This window comes from Heterodontus francisci, chromosome 26, assembly GCF_036365525.1.
Source record: "Heterodontus francisci isolate sHetFra1 chromosome 26, sHetFra1.hap1, whole genome shotgun sequence".
NCBI classification, from domain to species: domain Eukaryota; kingdom Metazoa; phylum Chordata; class Chondrichthyes; order Heterodontiformes; family Heterodontidae; genus Heterodontus; species Heterodontus francisci.
The window spans coordinates 51376600-51393655 of NC_090396.1; the positions used below are offsets into that span (position 1 = coordinate 51376600).

Genomic DNA, 17056 nt, shown 5'->3' on the forward strand with positions numbered 1-17056 from the left:
TATAGCTGGCAATTTTTTCCTGTTCCCTTACCCTGCCTCACATGTTTGATTAGTTGATTAGTTTCCTTTAGTTCCGGTGTCTGTGTTGGACTGGACTGGATTTCGAACTGGACAGTTAATGCTATGGTCATAATGTTTTTTGGATGTTGTAACTAACCCATGAACAGCCGTCGGAAGCACAGTTTATGTGGACTGATTTATGCATCCATTTCCCTGGTGGTGAAAAGGGAACATTATCCGTTCAAGGCATCTGCTTTCCCTTCAGCGTAAGGAGAGTACCCGACCAAAGCAGTCATTTCTCTGGTCGTCTCGAGAAACTCTCCCTGCAAAACACCTTGTGCAATGAATTGTTGCTTTTAATTTAATTTAATGTATAGCCAAGGGTATTCTTTCAAACTTCTCCTTCAGATCAGGATGACCTGAAATTGGAAGGAAGGTGGATCCTAATCCACATATACATCTCCATAGTATAAATGGCCCAGTCCTGGGTGCTGCCTCAAGGGTTCCTTTGAATATTATAAGCTGTAGTCCTACAGCAGGGTCTCAGCAGGTCTAGCAGCATCTGTGGAGAGAAAAACAGAGTTGAGGTTTCGAGTCGGATATGACTTTAATTTTCTACTTTTATTTCAGATTTCCAGCATCCGCAGTATTTTGCTTTTATTTCTGCTTTCATTTCTTTCGTTGACAATTTCAAGGTTCTAATCTTCATATGAGGATCAAAATCTAGTTGACAAATTCTTGGGGCGGCACAGTGGCGCAGTGGTTAGCACCGCAGCCTCACAGCTCCAGCGACCCGGGTTCAATTCTGGGTACTGCCTGTGTGGAGTTTGCAAGTTCTCCCTGTGTCTGCGTGGGTTTCCTCCGGGTGCTCCGGTTTCCTCCCACATGCCAAAAGACTTGCAGGTTGATAGGTAAATTGGCCATTATAAATTGCCCCTAGTATAGGTAGGTGGTAGGGAAATATAGGGATAGGTGGGGATGTGGTAGGAATATGGAATTAGTGTAGGAATCATATAAATGGGTGGTTGTTGGTCGGCACAGACTTGGTGGGCCGAAGGGCCTGTTTCAGTGCTGTATCTCTAAACTAAACTTTACTCTGCCACCAGTTTTTGAGAATGTGCTCCAGAACTGGCTGATCGCAATCCTGGATTGGTTCTTGCCCTGACTGTTATTACTCTGAATGCTGCATTAATGGGAGTCACTAATCTGAAAGGAGACAGCTCGACTTGTTCCACTCTTACAAAGAAAAAGCTCACAGCAACCCAGCCCATTTAATATTTGCATAATAATACCTGTACTATGTTGCATGCTGGGAGGTGCAATGCATCATAACAGCAACCTTATCTGCTATTTGGGGACATAGTTACAGAATAAGGGCTCACATGTTTAAAACGGAGATGCGAAGCAACTTCTTCTGTCAGAGAGTGGTGAATCTCTGGAATTCTCTGCCTCAGAGAGTTGTGGAGGCTAGGTCACGATAAGGAGGAGGTGGATAGATTTTTGAAATCTCGGGGAGTCGAGGGTTATGTGAAGCAGGCCCAAAAGAGGAGTTGAGGCCTGGGACAGATCAGCCATATTGAATGATGGGGCAGGCTTGAGGGGCTGAATGGCCTACTCCTGCTCCTATTTCTTATGTTCTTATTTCCTCCACAACTGTGCACCCGATTTTGCCTTGTATTAACCTGAATTCTAATCTCCTAAAAGCCAAAGAAATCCTGCTGCTTAGACTGAAGAAGGGGTCACTGTAGCAGAAAGCAGTTATATGGAGTCAATACAAGGCGGAAGCGGAGAAATAAAAAAAAGTGGAATTTACAATGATAGACAGGAATGCACTAGATTCTGAAATTCTGCCTGGAATCTCTTTCCATTAATGAGAAGGTCGTTGGGAACCCTGTGTCCACATAATCAATCAGAACAGCACACAGAGTCTGAAAGTTGTTCAGAGGTCCTGTTATAATGCCATTTCCTCTGTTTTAGTGCTATTATTTATGGGTAAATAAATTCAAGTCACATAGTGTGTTCCACATGTTTGGTTAGTTGATTAGCCTGTTTCATCCCCTTTGCCTGGGCTGGATTGGAGTTCAGAGTGGACTGGTATTGTAATGTTGTAGTTCTAATATGTTTTGGATTTTGTAGCTGATCCAAAACCCAACCTGTTAAACACATCTGACTTATGCACTGTGAGGCATCGTTGGTATAAAGCACACCCACCTGTCCTGCTGGGTCACCTTCCCCTCCCCCTGCTCCAATTCTGCCCATAATATCTTCTGTCTGTATAATGTACCGCAAGCATCCCATTCTGACCATTGACAGACCCACTTCAAAAGGCAAAACTTTTTGCCCACAAGGGTTTGTGCAGCATGTCTGAATGTGCCTGAGTAAAACATAAGATCTCAGCTGTAAAGCTCTGTCCATTCCACCCACCTGCACAAATTCATTGTTCGTATTCAACCTTTGGTAGATTCATCTCTTATTAATAAAACGGAGTGATGACATTCGTGAAAACAAAAATGCCATAATAATGATGACTATTCAAGTTAGGAACTCATATTCAAAAGCTGGCGGCAAGAAAAAAAGGTGTCACTCTCTGACAGAGAGACAACTTGCTGATTCAAAACATAAAACCCTCCTTGAAGTGCTCCAGGATGACCACCTCTGGGTTTGTTCACAGATTTTGTGAAGGTGTAGGTGTTAGAAAACCATAGCACTGGTCAGCCTCAGTCAAAATCTATTCCCATTCAGAGCACATCAATACCAGGCTGGAAAACTGAAAACAGACAGGAAATAGATGTCTCTGCTACTACCATTTCAGTTCAAGCATCAGACTTGTCATGTAATCTATCTTCCCAGAAAATATATTGCAAGATGTAAAACTGGTTTCAGGTGGAGAGTGATAGATAAGAAGGTGTGCACTTTGTGTTTTTTCCAAGTTTTGGTTTGAATCTGAATGCCTTTGGGCTCGATGTTGTCACTGGATTTAATGTTTTATGTCCTTGCGGGAAATTATGAAGCAAGGGAGTGACAGTATTGTAAGCAGATAACCTTACCTCATCTCCACCTGCATCACTGTTACAGGATGCAAAAAAACATACTTGCTGGCAACATCTTGTGCCAAACCAAACGCAGCAAAAACAGGCACAGCTCCCCCCAATAGCCTACTGAGTAAATGCAGCACTGGGTGCAATACTAAACCACACAGAGCCGGGAGGTCCCAGGTTTGATCCTGAGTCTGTGCTGAGTTATCTCAACTAGGGTGGGAGCAAGGGCATTACAATTGGCCAAATGACCCAGAAGTGGGAAGGCAGTGAGAAGCCAGTAGAAGTTGCTACCACTAATCACTACGCTACCAGATTTGATGGAAAATGTGTGGGTGTCTGTCTGTGAGATTAGCAGGCAAGGACCAGATCCAACTTGGTTGTGAAGTTCCCACAGTTGAATAGCCTGGAAACACTATTTGTAGCTCAGATTTAGGTGTGATATCAGAGAGTTGCCAAAAGGGGAGGGAAAAAGGTAGCGAGTAACATTGAAGGTGAGAGATATAAAACTGGGAAAAAAAGTGAAAACTCTATTGACAAAAATAATTTTGCTAATTTTATTCCCACCATTTTCTTCCTGTCAGCCCGGCCTTTTATGTTTGTTAACTTACACAGGTAACTGTAGCTCTAAAGTTCCTCAATGGAAGCAGACATTTTTCAAGCATGAACATAAATAACGAGTGCAAGGGGACACTGGCCTGGATTTTGTGTTAAGGATAATGGCAGGGCTATCATTGTTATTATTAATAAGGAGCAAATCAGACAGCAACTTCAGGAGTCCACACATGCACAGTTAAATGCAGAAATTGGAAGGTGTTGCTCCCCAAAAGCTGCGCTCCACTGGTACCTCACCACTATTTAAGAAAGGAGGCAGAGAGAAAATGGGGAACTACAAACCTGTTAGTTTGACGTCAGTGGCAGGGAAAATGTTAGGATCTATTATAAAGGATGTGATAATTGGACACTTAGAAAATAATGATATGATTGGGCAGAGTCAACGTGGATTTATGAAAGGGAAATCATGTTTGACAAACCTGTTGGAGTTTTTTAAGGATATTACTTGTAGCAGAGATAAAGCAGAATCAGTGGATGTGGTGGATTTGGATTTTCAGAAGGCCTTTGATAAGATCCCACACAGGAGGTTAGAAAACAAAATTTGAGCACATCGGATTGGGGGCAATATACTGGTCTGGATTGAGAATTGGTTAACAGAAAACAGAGAGTAAGAATAAATGAGTCATTCTCAGGTTGGCAGGCTGTTTCTCATGAGGTACTGCAAGGATTAGTGCTGGGTCACATCTGTTCACAATCTATATAAATGATTTGGATGTGGGGACCAAATGTAATATTTCCAAATTTGCTGATGACACAAACCCAGGTGGGAATGTGAGTTGCGAGGAGGATGCAAGGAGGCTTCAAGGGAACTTGGACAGGCTAAGTGAATGGGCAAGAACATGGCAGATGGAATATAATGTGAATAAGTGTGAAGTGATCCACTTTGGTAGAAAAACAGAAATGCAGAATATTTCTTAAACGGCGAGAGGTTGGGAAGTATTGATGTCCAAAGGGACCTGGGTGTCCTTGTTCATGAGTCACTAAAAACTAGCAATCAGCTGCAGCAAGCAATTAGGAAGACAAATGGTATGTTGGCCTTCATTGCAAGGTGATTTGAGTACAGGAGTGAAGATGTCTTGCTGTAATTGTATAGAGCTTTGTTGAGACTGCACCTGGAGTACTGTGGACAGTTTTGGTCCTCTTATCTAAGGAAAGATATACTTGCCATAGACGGAATGCAACAGAGGGTCGCCAGGCTAATTCCTGGGATGGCGGGATTGTCTTATGAAGAAAGACTGAGGAAACAGGACATGTATTCTCTAGAGTTTCAAAGAATGAGAGGTGATCTCATTGAAACTTACAAAATTCTTACAGGGTATGACAGGGTAGATGTGGATAGGATGTTTCCTCTGGCTGATGAGTCTAGAACCAGGGGACATAATCTCAGAATAACGGTTAGGCCATTTAAAATTGAGATGAGGAGGAATTTCTTCACCCACAGGCTGGTGAATCTTTGGAATTCTCTACCCCAGAGCGCTGTGGAAGCTCAATCACTGAGCATGTTCAAGACAGAAATTGATAGATATCTGGATACAAATGACATCAAGGAATATGAGGATAGTGCAGGAAAGTGACGTTGAGGTAGATGATCAGCTATGATCTAATTGAATGGCAGAGCAGGCTTGCTGGGCTGAATGGCCTACTCCAACTCCTATGTTCCTATGATAGACTCAGCAATAAAATCCATTTAAGGGCCTAAAGTTTGTGTACTTACCCAGAAAAAGTTAAGGCCTTGTCCATTCAACTGCAAGTGGATTTTTGATGGAGTAATATGTCTTAATTTCTGCCAAGCAACATCTCTGGCACTGAAAATGTAATTTTACAAGTGTGAAGTCTCATTCCTTCAGAACTTCATTAATGTTGGAGAGTTTTTTTTTAAAAAGAGAAGCTTTCCAGTTTTTCTTTCTGTCAGTTATCTCTCTCTCCTTCTTAATCTAATCTTTCTTTCCTTCTCTTCATTTCAATTTCTGTACATGTTTTGACATTGAATTAAATATTCTAACTTACATTTCCTGGTTTAGACTCTGCATGGCTCAGTGAGGACTCTTCAATCTGATTGGTTAAAGAGACAAGCTATTGCTTGCCCTGCGCACACAGATCCGCTGTCGAGGGCGCCATGCTGCATCTTTCCAATGACAACAAAAGTCTGCTGAGGGCAGCTGTAAGTGCAATGAATGGCATGCACAATTCCTTCACCACTGACCACAAAACCCAAGACATTATCACCGAGCCCAATACTGTCAATGCATTAGTACTTTCCAGCATCCAGTGAGAATCTTGGCTGATTTTTCTAACCACCCTACCCTGCCCCACCACCCACACACTGTATTGTTTTACCTCTATTGCTATGCAGGCTGAGGTTGGCCAATGCAGCACAAATGAGGGACTAACCCTGGATCTTCCTGGTTTGTATGACTCAGTGCCGTACTGCTGGTAGCTCAGGAGAGCTGGCTGTAGAAATTCCTCAACACTGAATTACACATCAGTTGATCAAATCACAATTGCAACTATTTGCCAATTGAGCAGCCTGTTTGGTTTAATGTAGCTAAGTAATTCTGCGAGAAACTAACATGTGTCTATCCTTAGTTTTGAAAACAGGCAATAATCACCAGTCACAAATTTAACCTGAAAATTGCAAGGCCTGCAGCTTTGGATTGAGACAACTGGCCAATGGGGTTAAAAACTGTTGGACACAGGAAATTTATGGGGAGGACAGCTACCAGTGTGAGGTCCCATTATGTGAACATTATATCTTGTGAGGCTTTGATATAGCTGTAGACAGGAGGTTTGTTTTACATTACTGATAATTTCTTCCTACATTTTTCTTTTAAATTGAAAAATCTTTCTCCTGCTAATTTTTCACAGCTTTCTCTTCTGTAATACTCTCCTGAAGGTTTACACTCTTTCCCTGGGTATGGGTCCCCTTAATTGTCTTCAAGATAGCTTGTTCAAATGGCCATTATTAACATGCGACCTTTGACATTGAGTCACGGTGACTATTTATCTACTAAGCCAGATTTTGTCCTTGCTTAATGTCCACACACCTGCATCTCCAGCGAGAGGCACTGAATAACAATCAGGAGCGGGAACTCTAGGCAGCTTTTTTTCCCCTAATGCAGGGGACACACGAGACCAACATCAAAATAATTCCAAGGTCAAAAAGACAAACCATTTTGAATGAGGATTCCCAGAGCAGGAAGCGTTTGCACCAGGACCTTCCACTTCCTGTTAGCGGAATTAAACTCTTAACATGATGACACATCAATCAGATCCATAAGCCTTCTGCTTCTCCCTAAATATTGTGTTTGTGTGTTTTTTTTTAAAAAAAAGGTCAAGCCAGTAGCTTTCTTTTCATACAGATTGCCCCAAATAGTATTCCTGCAAAGGTTACTTGTCATGGAGGCCAAGAATAACTAAATATGATCTAACTTAAGCCAGGTCAAAGTCAAGCCTGGCACCATTACGTTAGGTTAATACTCCGTGAGGTAGAGATGGACAGAAAGAAACTGTTTATTTTCTCTTACAGTTGCAACACATCCTGGCAATGGAATTGCACTTTCACACCAATGCAATGGGAGTTCCAGTCAACTGATGTCACCCAGTCCACAACAACCCAGACAAGAGATCTGCAGCAAAGCTCCTGCACAATTTGCTCTGCTTTGGTTCCAGTCAAAAACTACAGCAGCAAACTGCCCACTATAGTGCCTGTGGCACAGGGCTTGCAAATACATTTAATCATTCCAATCTGGCACCTTTTTACACATGGATCTTTTGTGCTTTTTTAAATATTTTATCCATCATTTTGAGGTTTTTGTCACCTGCTTTAGGCTCTTCCCTCCCCCATAGCCATCAGATTCCCACCAACTCACTGTCTCAGCCAAGAGAGTGGGCAGGCAATCTGCTCCCAGACCTCTGCCAATCCTGCTCTGTAATCAGTCACTAGTCCTGGAACAGACTCTCCCTCTGGTTTCCCCTGCTTCTCTGTGAGGAACAATCACGCCTCCATTCATCATCTGCCTCAGACGGCCTGACTGAAACTGGGGAATGAAAGGCCTGAAGCCACATTCTACAGCTCTGCTCCCGGACATTGGTGCAACTAACACACTGAAGCGGCAGGCCGTTCTAGATTCTGGTTGTTCTGGTGCAGCTTTGGTTAAAATTCCATGAGCGAAAGAGAAAAGGAGAATGTAGGCCGAGTTTTCAGATTAGTTTGTGACTTTGATTCAAGAACCAGGCCATTGTGGGACAAGTCCTCTGTGTAGCAGAATAATTGAGCAATGGTCCTGCCACCCGTAAAACAGTTTCATAAAGGGTGTGTCAAAAATAGAAATTCTAAGGGTAGGTCATGTTTTTTCAGCATCTGCCAGAGGGCATAGAGATGTTGCTTGAATTGTTTTGTTCCAGTTTGTCTCTGCCAAGGCCTCTTTGCTGTGCTGCTCCTATTCAAACCATTAAATGTTATATGGGATTTTTCTTGCATTTTGCATGTTTACATGTAGCTATGTTTATGGAAATTTGTAGGTGTATTTGTTACCCTTCAGGCATTATGACATGCTAATTTGTGTGTCACACTGGAAACCATAGCAGCAAAGAAAGGTAGTGCGGGGGGGGGGGTAGCTGCTGGAAGTAAAGGCCGGCTCGGGTCTGCAAATGAAACCCAACCCGAGCCCGACAGAACCACATCTGACCCGAGCCTGACCCAGCCCGAGTCCTTTCATTTTTTCCTGCGCCCGACCATCAGTTAACCTACCTTCCATTTTTCACTTTGTTACTTATCTGCACAAGCTTAAAAAAAACTGTAACTAAACAACCTTTCTAGTCCAAAAAGTACATTAACGTTGGCGCCTCTTACTGGAGGTGGTGACAGAGTGCGTCAGACCTGGCCCAACCAGACCCGAGCCCGAACGCTGGACCCGGAACAGCGAGCCGACCCGAACCGAACCAGACACATGTCGTCGGGTCCCGTCGGGTTCGGGTCGGGTAGCCATGCTCTAGGGGGAAGGCAGTCATTTTCTCCACTGATTTCTTCTGAGCTTTGTGAGTTGTCCAGGATTTACAAGCAGCTGCCAGTCCACAGCAAAACCATCCCTGCTCCTGGACCTCAGAATGTGCCTGTTCACAGCAATTAGTCCCGCAGGCCTTAAAAAACAGCCTTTGAACTTTCTCTGTGCTGGGGACCTCCTGAAATAGTGACTCACTCCAGAGACCTCATAATTCCAAAAGACATTTCTAGATGGTCCCACTCAAAAGATCCATGCGATCATTACACAAAATGTTTTTATTGCTCTACAACAGCAACAGAAATATTGTGCTGGTAACTAAACAAATCGGTACAGAAATCTGATGATAAAAATTCAGAAATCGGATTCTCTTGTCCACGCCTGCCACCTTTGGATTTCCGGCTGAAAATCTGCTTTTTTAAAGGGACATTCTGCAATGCCTCTGTCATTCGAAACCAGCACATCCACCAACTTCCTGTGCTACAGGACATCTTCTGGTATTTTGTAAAAATGTTAAGGTCTATGGGAAATTTTCAAAAATTTCAAAAGACATTTTCTACAGTCACCACCCAAGCTGTTAGCCACTGAAACCAAGACGGGCTGTTTTTAACTTTGTGTCAGTAATAAATTAAGCCCCCAAGATTTTAATTGGAATGCAAGGCTGATCAAAGTGCAACTAGTAGCACAGTTGGTATAAGGTTCAGTTATTTCAGAAAAAGACTTTAATTTAACGCGTTGTACTTATAATTTGCTCAATTTGTGTTTCTTGCCCTTTAGCAGTAAGTGTTTACTCACAATATTAAACTCCTAGCAAAAATGCAGATGGTGTCAGGACAATTCTGCAATTTTACACTTCACAGTAAATACACGTAAAAATTACCATTAATTTTCAGAAATGGGTCCAAGAAAAGTATAGCCCAAATTAACCATTCGGAATATGACCAGAGACTGTTTGTTTATACAATGTGTACAGTCCCCCCTGAATCTCCCTCCTCGCAATTTTCCGGCTTGTCCTTGACGTTGGCAAGTGGCCTCTTCTGACACTTTCTCTCCATTTTGATTAGGTAACTGCGGCATGCAGATAAGGCCTCAAACTTAAGCCTGCAAGTGTGTTTTGCATTCACCCTGTCCTCCTGCTCATCTGCTAGGTGTTAAAATCAGCCCCTTGTGTTAGATTTGTGTAAAAAGTTAAATAGTACATGTTGTTCCTTCTGAAAGCTGTATGTTGCACTTGCTTTCTGCATGTGAATCTATATCATTTAAAAATCATGGATAGGGGGATGGTAGCATAGTGGTAATGCTACTTGATTAGTAATCCAGAGGCCCAGTCTAATACACCAGAGATACGAGTTCAAATTCCACCACGGCAGTTGGGGGATGTTAAAACCTGTTCACCGATGCACAGTTTGGATTCCGTCAAGGCCATTCAGCTCCAGACCTCATTACAGCCTTGGTCCAAACATGGACAAAGAGCTGAATTCCAGAGGTGACAGTGATTGCCCTTGACATTAATGCAGCATTTGACCAAGTGTGGCATGAAGGAGCCTGAGCCAAATTGAAGTCAACTGGTTGGAGTCATACCTAGCACAAAGGAAGATGGTTGCAGTTGTTGGAGGCCAATCATCTCAGCCCCAGGATGTTACTGCAGGAGTTCCTAAGGGGAGTGTCATCGGTCCAACCATTTTCAGCTGCTTTATCATTGACCTTCCCTCCAACATAAGGTCAGAAGTGGGGATGTTCAATGATGATTGTACAGTGTTCAGTACCATTCGCAACTCCTCAGATACTGAAGTCATCTGTGCCCGCATGCAACAAAACTTGGCCAACATTCAGGCTTGGACTGATCAGTGGCAAGTAACATTCACACCACACAAATGCCAGGCAATGACTTTCTCCAGTAAGAGAGAATCTCACCTTGAAAAATGGCATTACCATTGCTGAATCTCCCACCATCAACATCCTGGGGTTATCATTGACCAGAAACTTAACTGGGCCAGTCATATAAATACTGTGGCTAAATGTGCAGGTCAAAGGCTGGGAATTCTGCAGTGAGTGACCCACCTCCTGACTCCCCAAAACCTGTCCATCATCTGGAAGGCACAAGTCAGGAATGTAATGTAATTATCTCTAGCTGCCTGGATGGGTGCAGCTCCAACAACACTCAAGAAGCTCAACACGATACAGGACAAAGCAACCCACTTTTTGGTATCCCATCTACCACCTTAAATAGTTTCTCCCTCCACCATTGGTGCACAGTAGCTGCAGTATGTACCATCTATAAGATGCACGGCAGCAACTCACCAAGGGTCCTTTGACTGCACCATATAAACCCGTGACCTCTACCATCTAGAAGGACAAGGACAGCAGACACATGGGAATATCACCGCATGCAAGTTTCCCTCCAAGTCACCCACCATCCAGACTTGGAACTATATTGCCATTCCTTCACTGTCTCTGGGTCAAAAATCCTGGAACACCTTCTGTAACAGCATTGTGAGTGTACCTGTACCACATGGACTACAGCAGTTCAAGAAGGCGGCTTCTCAAGGGCAATTGGGATGGGCAATAAATGCTGGTCTTGCCAGCAACACTCACATCCAAGAACAAATTAAAAAAAAGGTCGGGCAATTCCTGACCACAAACCTTGCTTCCTGTTGACACGATTTAGGGATACTTTCTGTCAACATTTTCCATTCAGTTTTACTTTGACTATCACTCTGTAGTTTCAAGCTTTGGTCTTTAGTTGGCTCTGTGGAGAGTTTCTGGAATCTTTCTCCCAACACCATCCTCACCTTGCCTACAAAAAATTATATTCATTAACTGAAAATATACAATGGCATGTGCAATTTACTAGTTACTACTAAAAATTCAGAGGCTATAGGGTGAGTTTTACAGACACCGCCGCCCCCACCCCCGACGTCAGCGGTCATGGCGGGGAGACGTGGTGGAAAATGCCTCCGGGAGAGGCCCGCCATGGGCCTCAATGCTGGGAAGGCCTGGCCCCACATTGCCGGCGGTGGTGAGGTGTCATGGCGGGCTTCCCACCACTTGGTGGTGGGATCAAAATTTAAAAATGCTAATTTATTAAAAATAGTGAATTAAGTACTTGCCCACTCCCACCATCAGTCCTGGTGCGATATTTATACTGGTGGCCAGCACTCCCGTGCCTTCAGATCCCGTCTGGGGATCCAAGGTGGAACACTGGTGGGGAGGGTAAAGCATGTAAGCTTTCAGGGTGGGAGTGGAGGGGGAGCGGGGTCAAATGTATCTGATTGGTCTAGGGGGTCGTGGAAAGGGATAAAGTTTAAAGCTTACTTTGTGGGGGTGGGGGGGGAAGGTCAGGAGCACAAGGTGAGTTTTTTGGGAGGGGAAAGGGCAAGTAATGAATTTGATGGTCATGGTGGGGATGGTAAGAGAGGGTCAGGATTACTTTAGTTAATTTATGAAAGCCATTTCTCTTTAAACCTTTAGAATTTAATGGAAGGGCTGGAAGCCCTTTAAAAATGGCGTTGGCGTCTGCGCAGTGGTGCCTGGTGCTGTTGCCGGGGACGGACTGCCCGCCGCCCCCATGTCATCGGGGGGTGCAGTCTGCCCCGGCCATTTAAATCAGCCACCGCATTTAATATCGTGGCGGCTGCACGACGAGCGGTCCGCATGAGCAGACCGCCATAGTTTACTTCCGCCGTCAATCTCGGCGGCATACATATAAAATTCAGCCCTATATGTGAGAAGTTGTTTAAAAAGGCAGGAAGGGATTGAACCAGTAATTACAGGCCAGTCAGCCTAACTTTGATGGTGGGCACATTATTGGAAAAAATTCTGAGGGACAGTATAAATCATCATTTAGAAAGGCATAGATTAATCAAGGACAGTCAGCATGGAAGTTTTAAGGGAAGATCATGTCTAACTCGATTGAACTTTTTGAGGAGGTAACAATTAAGGTCAATGAGGGCAGCGTGCTTGATGTCGTCTACATGGATTTTAATAAGGCTTTTGACAAGGTCCCACAAGACAAACTGGTTAGAAAAGTAAAAGTCCATGGAATTGAAGGACAAGTGGCAAGTTAGATCCAAAATTGCCACAGTGGCAAGAAGCAAAGGATAATGGTCGATGGGTGTTTTTGTGATTGGAAGGCTGTTTCCAATGGGATTCCACAGGACTCAGTACTAGGTGCCTTGAATTTTGTGGTATATATCAATGATTCAGATTTAAATGTAGGAGACATGATGAAGAAGTTTGATGCTGATACAGAAATTGGTCATGTGGTCAATAATAAGGAAGAAAGATGTAGACTTCAGGAAGATATCAATGGATTGGTTGTGAGGGGAGAAAAGTGGCAAATGGAATTCAATCCAGAGAAGTGCGAGATATGCAATTGGGGAGGGCAAACAAGTCAAAGGAAAAGGCAATAAATGGTAGTGTAGGGAAACAGAGAGACCTTGGTGTGCATGTTCATAGATCTCTGAAGGTAGCAGAACAGGTAGATAAGGTGGTTAAGAAGGAAAAAGGAATACTTTCCTTTATAAGTCACGTCATAGAATATAAGAGCATGGAGGTTATTCTAGAACTGTAGGTCACAGCGAGAGTATCTTTTACTCACTGCATCATTACAGGAGGATGTGATTGTATGAGAGAGGGTACAGAGGAGATTTACAAGGCTGTTGCCAGGATTGGAGGAATTTAGCTATGAGTAAAGATTGGATAGGATGATGTTGTATATTTGGAACAGAGAAGGCTGAGGGGAGATTGAATTGAAGTGTATAAAGTTATGAGAGGCCTAGATAGGTTGAATAGGAAGGACCTGTTTCCCTTCACAGAGAGATTAATAGCCGAGGGCATAAATTTAATGTAGTTGGTAGAAGGACTAGTGGGGAGTTGAAGAGAAATTCTTTTCACCCAGAGGATGGTGGGGGGTCTGGAACTCACTGCCTGAAAGGGTGGTCGAGGCAGAAGCACTTATCACATTTAAAAATTACTTGGATATGCACTTGAATTGCCGTAGCCTACGAGGCTATGGCAATTCAAGTGCTGGAAAATGGGATTAGGCTGGATGGCTCTTTCTCGGCTGGCACAGAGACAATGAGCCGAATGGCCTCCTTCTGTGCTATAAATTTTCTATGTCTCTATGTTAAGCTGATTCACATGATCTGTGCTCTACTGTGGGCCTGATGCTCCATCACCCACGAACCACCACTGCCCACATGAAAACTTCTGTCCTTGCCAACTCTACATTTCCCATTCAAATCAGAAATATCTAAACTGACTGCAGTCCCTCCGTTTTTCCACTAGCTCCTGCCCTGCTTCGCTTTGCTTGCTGGGCGGTCCACAATTGGCAGCCTGACCTATGTGCTTATGTTTTCCTTGTGGCCGAGAAAGGATGAGAGATTCACATTTGTCTATTTACCAAAGTCTGATGTAAATCCCATTGCTTCACAGCTGACTTCCATCTGACATTCCAGAGGTGGGAGTTTTTTTTACTGGGATCTCAAATTGGAATAAATAAGAGCACCTGGTTTGCATTAATAATTTTGCTGTGAATCAGCTGTGAATTCACAAGTGCAAATTTGCAGCTGCGGTGCAGATGGGGATTTACGCAGCAGGCTATATAATAAGTAACCTTTCAACTGTCTCAGATTTATGAGATTCAGCTCTTTATCTTTTGCTGTTCTGTACTGTTGGAGAAGAATGGTAGATTTACATACTATTTACGTTAAATTTGATATCCTTTTGGGAGTTGACGATTGCCGAGCCGATTAAAAGTACCTGACTTTAAGATGACCCAAGTCTTTCTTTTCTGCCCTATTCCTACACCCTAATCACCAAAGATAATCTGGACAGTAAATGGGCAGGTGGGCTTCAACCCTGAATCCTACACACAGCTATAAACATAGCCCTCATCCTCTGATGGCCTGGTGAGTAAACACAACACCTAAAGTAGTACTAAACAGGTAGATGTCCAAGGATTGGTTCCTGGCCAGCGCTGAGTTACTGATTTTTGCTAGGGCAGGAGTTTAATTTCTACAGTAGACTGCAGTGTCTTGGGTTACAGAATAGAAAAGAAAAGCAGAAAATTCAAAAGTACCCATTGTGTGGACACTCAGTGAGAACCCAAATGTGCTCAGCTGTGATGGCCTCCACGGTTAAATAGTCTGACAACATTTACTGTCTAGGCTTATGTGTGGAATGGTCAGTTGCGCCATGTACTTCTGGGATGTTCAGACCTGAGGGACCTTTCATTGCCCCACCCTTGGTGTCAGAGCCTTCAGCTGTCTCAGTCCTGCTCCTCTGGGACTCCCTTCCAAGCTTCTTCACCTCTTCATCTTTCCAAAATCAACCTTCTCAAATCCCATCTCTTCAACTAAACCCCACCTCCTAATCTCTCCCTCTATGGATCCATTTTCTTGTGCCTATTTGTGAACTGCCTTGGAATATTTCTATGTGAAATGTACAATGTAAATGTTGGTTGTTTTGGTCTTTGTTGTTCAGCCATGGGCAGTGACTTTGGAGAGGAAAGAGGAGAAAATGAGAAAAAGCTCATTTGAAATATTCCACATAAATAAAAAGATGTCATAGGCAGCTTGCATCTCCCTATAGAAGGCATACTTCTCTGCTGTTGTGCAGGGGCCAGCTGAAGAAAATGAGTTTCCAAATAAAAAGTTAGGGGGAAAACATAGTACTTGAGTGTAAGGTTCATATGATTATGCAGGCTAAAAGAGTAAAGTTGGAGTTGTTTATTGCCATCTAAATCTTAAGATAAAAACTATTTTTAATGCAACCACTCCCACCCAACTCTTTTTTTTGTTAAATTCATCTAGCAGTTTTATTTTAGTTGATTGTTAAGTTTGACCTTTAGTTAGTGAGCCACAATCTTTTGAGGTTTGGAATTTTTTAGTGGTGGGAGGCTTTTTTTATTCATTCACATGTGGATGTTGCTGGCAAGGCCAGTATTTACTGCCCATCTGTAATTTCCCTTGAGAAGGTGGTGCTGAGCTGCCATCTTGAACTACTGCAGTCAGTGTGGTGATGTTGCTGTTATGGAGGGAGTTCCAAGATTTTAACCCAGCAACAGTGGAGGAATGGTGATCTATTTTCAGGTCAGGATGGTGTGTGAATTGGAAGGGAACTTGCAGGTGGTGGTGTTCCCATGTATCTGCTGCCCTTGTCCTTCTAGGTGGAGAGGTCGCAGATTGAGAAGGTGCTGTCTAAGGAGTCTTGGTGAGTTGCTGCAATGCATCTTGAAGATTGTACACACTACTGCTACTGTACGTCGGTGGTGGAGGGAGAGAACATTTATGGTGGTGGATGGGATGCAGATCAAGAGGGTTGCTTTTTCCTGGATTGTGTTGAGCTTCTTGAGTGTTGTTGGAGCTGCGCCCATCCAGGGAAGTGGAGAGTATTCCATCACACTCCTGACTTGTGCCTTGGAGATGGTGGACAGGCTTTGGGGAGACAGGAGTTGAGTTACTCACCACAGAATTCCCAGCCTCTGACCTGCTCCTGCAGCCACAGTATTTATATGGCTGGTCCAGTTAAGTTTCTGGTCAATGATAACCCCAGGATGTTAATGATGTGAAGAAGGCTTGGTAAATTGCTGAAGTGCATCTTGTAGATGGTACAACACTGCAGCCATGGTGTATTGGTGGTCAAGGGAGTAAATATTTCATGTGGTGGATGGGGTTCCAATCAAGTGGGCTGCCTTGTCCTGGATGGTATTGAATAGAATAACACCCTCGTTGAAGGGTGAATATATTTGAGATGTTAACATTGCACAATCAAGGGAATTAAACCTGCAGCTGATTGCTGTTCCTTAAATGAGAACTGATTAAAAATAATGTAGATGCCAAATTAAGAGTTGATTTTTGATTTGTTCTGGATGTCGTAAAAGACATCCATGGCAGTTCTGTTCCAATGAAGACCATTGCCACCATTGTCCCAAAGACGTCCAGAGGTTCAAACATAACATTTCAAGATCCATTACCCTGTCTGACACCTGCATGCGCGTGCACACACACAGACACACACACAGACATCCTTGCAGTAGGCATCTATAATAAGGTTCAGGTAGTGAGAACCCTGGCTGGTTATTATTCCCTGCTCTCGGTAACTCAGTGCACTGAGACCTATCGTAGCAAGTCTAGCCAGAGTTCTGAGATTAGCTAACTCTGCATAGCTGAGTGATCACCCCTGAGACCCTCCTTCTCTGAATGGGCTAATTGCTGAATTAAAATTGCTGAACCACTGGGAGTTGCAGTCTCCAGTTCATCAGCTGAGAGCTTATATCTAGTCTGGCTGAAAAGGTTACAGTGAAATATCCTATCACAATAACACTGGATTTGTACACCCCCTGTCACCCCATAATTCCTGAAGTTCAAAGGGATTAGATCCTTTTTTAGTGTTGATTCAATA

At 43.4% G+C, this 17056-nt stretch overlaps 1 long non-coding RNA gene across 2 annotated transcripts in view; it reads right to left on the minus strand.

Annotated features, from left to right (window-relative positions):
• Positions 1-324: 324 nt before the first annotated feature.
• LOC137384561 (uncharacterized) overlaps positions 325-17056 on the minus strand; it is a 43745-nt gene continuing 27013 nt past the window's right edge. Inside the window, exons 4-5 of one of the 2 annotated variants that reach the window (XR_010977603.1) lie at positions 5365-5455; positions 325-562 (exon numbers count right to left, since the gene is read on the minus strand). This is a non-coding gene — a long non-coding RNA (uncharacterized lncRNA). The remainder of the gene's footprint in view (positions 563-5364; positions 5456-17056) is intronic. The other variant, XR_010977604.1, reaches the window with a different exon arrangement.